Source organism: Atta colombica, unplaced genomic scaffold (genome assembly GCF_001594045.1).
Source record: "Atta colombica isolate Treedump-2 unplaced genomic scaffold, Acol1.0 scaffold92, whole genome shotgun sequence".
In the NCBI taxonomy this organism is placed as follows: Eukaryota; Metazoa; Arthropoda; class Insecta; order Hymenoptera; family Formicidae; genus Atta; species Atta colombica.
Genome location: NW_017259586.1, coordinates 785,010 through 787,837, shown reverse-complemented (window position 1 = coordinate 787,837; position 2,828 = coordinate 785,010).

Genomic DNA, 2,828 nt, shown 5'->3' with positions numbered 1-2,828 from the left:
CGATTATTTGTCTGTTTCTTGATATCGTTTTATTTCGCCTCTGCGATGAATCTTCGACTTGGCTAACATATTGACAGACTGATGCTTGCATTTCATAGACGTTCGTTCACTGAGACGTGACAATATAGTGGGCGATATCATGATGCAATGTGCACTGTGTGGACATCTTCATTTTACTCTTCAATGCGGTTTGATCAGATGTACGAATAATAAGTATAGCACGACCTAAAGATGCAAACTAATATATCATGAGATATTAAAAATATTTTTGCAACATCATATACTGGATACAATATCTAATATCTGCATAATTATTTGACAATTAAATATAATAAAAATTTAAATAATAAAAATAAATTAGTAAAAAGTATTTGTTTATTTATATACTTAAGTTTTTATAAAAAATGTAGAAATACGCGACTGGTTGTGTTATAATTGGGAAAGTAACGATTTTATTGGCAATAAACTCGCTGCAGCATTGCTGCAATATACGATGATAGTAACATGCAATTATTCCTGTCGCGTTCGACACTTGCAGACAACGTAGCACTATTCTCTCTCTATGTGACATTTACCGCTGGAATTCATCGTTTCCCGATACAAAATCAAATGAGATTGCCTTACGAGCTTTACTATCATAGGGCGAATTGCTACTATCCTGTTAGTTAAGACTTGCAATTATAAGATTTGGAATTATAAAACTTTCTAAAAATACACATTGAATATTTTTATTGAAAAGTATTTTAATATATTTTAATGTATTAGAATTACAGAAGTAATTGAGAATGTTTTACATTTTTTGATATCATTTTTGTAAGACAAATTACATTTAAAAGCGTTATTCTTTTATTGCTTTTATAAGAAAATAAAACCCAGCGGATATAAAATCTTAATTCAATAAAAATCAATAACTTAAACGTTTAATATATAAATAATTTTTTCTATAAAGAAATTATTGTGGAACAATAAAATATTATTTCTTATAAATTATTTCTTTCTGGAACTATAAAATATTATTTCTTATAAAATATTATTTCTTCAAATCTTGTGCGTACATACACATGCATAAGTTTGGCAAGTATTTTAATTTTTTAAGTTAAATAAAGTATAAATTGATAATCGTAGACCTACGGTAATTCTTTACGGATTAGACTTCTGTAGTTCTTTATGCTCCATGTAGAAAAGCAACAGACGACGATTACCACGACGGCAATAAAATCGGACGATGTGCGCGGTATATGGTTCACCAGGACGATCATTTTCGCGGTGCTGATATATACCGGTACGCTTTACTACCATGGTAGCGATATTATAGCTTATAAATTCCTGCATGTCCCGTCACTGTGCTCCCCGGGACTATAAATGGGGCACTTAAGCGAGATGTCGTTCGCACGTAATGATGCCTTCAAAGTTTACTTATCGGAACACAGTCTTTTAGATGTGTCATTTAGAGAAGGATTTTCCCACAGTCAGTCCGTATCAAATCGAAAGGTAGTTTACCCTCAACCCTTAGGTCTCGTGTGGTCGATGGGATCATAGTGCGAGATTGAGCATTCGCTAATCATATTTAGAATATCTTTAGAAGTACATAGAAGATTTTGCTCTTACACTAAGAAAAATGATTGGATTAAACATCCAATCCTTCTGATGAAAATGGACAAATCAAAATTTTCTGGTTCTATTAGAATCTATTAGAATTCTAGTTGAGATAATTAGAATTCTGATTGATATAATTATTCTGATAAAAATAAGAATTCTAATAGATTTTACCAAAAATATTGTATTAACTAAAATTCTAATTATCTCTTAACAAGAATTCTAATAAATTTAATCAGAAAATTCTGATTCGTCCATTTTCAACTAAAAATTTTTTTTCAGTACAAGTATTTAAAATGTAGATCTGAAAATAATATTATTAAGCTACTAATTAATTTAGAAGCTGGTTGCTAGAATATGCAAATTTTGTACATTATTTTTTATTATATTCAAATTTCTAACATAATTATTTTAGTAGTTTAACAAAATTATTTTCAGATTTGCATTTGATTAAATTTTTAAATGCTTTAACAAACTTTCCACATGTTATCATCAGAGAAGGATTCTAAGTTACAAAAATAATTATTGAAAACTGATTTGAAACATTCTTTTTCGTTTGCCAACTTATTTAAAATCATGTTATATCAATGCTATCTGTAGTTTACATATGAAATTTGCAAGAAATCGTTCCACGCATCATATGTGACGTTTTATGAAAATTGTCTCAGTATTGAGTTAACTGAAGCGATGCCCGGAGCACGCAAGTGTCGATTTTATAACCAGGAAGGCGAGAAGCGCTTTTGTCAAGTGCGAACGTTAGATTATAATTTCCCGAAGCAAAGGGCCTAGATGGCAACGAAGACACCACGAAGGATGGCATGATGGGACGGAGAACGCGAGGAAGAAAGTGAGAAGCGACTTATGTGCTCCGTTATCTGACTTCACTATAGAAGACCGCGGGAGTTACGGCGTTCAGCTGTATGCTCAAGCATCGGGGTTTTTCGGAAAATTTTCTCTTCTGGCTTTCCCCTACGTTCCCGCCACCCACCGCAAACAGTCTTTTTATGTCCTTTTATTCTCTCTTTCCTCTCGAGGGTCTCCACCCACGAGCGATTTATGAGCCGGGTGAAAGACACGCGCCTGCTCGTTTTATACCACGACCGGTCGAGTGGGCACGACACTACTTTACATACGGAATTTCTCGATCATCGCCCTTCGATTCGCCGAGGATTAGGAATACTTATGATACTTCGATACTACCGGAGAAAACATCTAATCTGAGGAGAAAATTG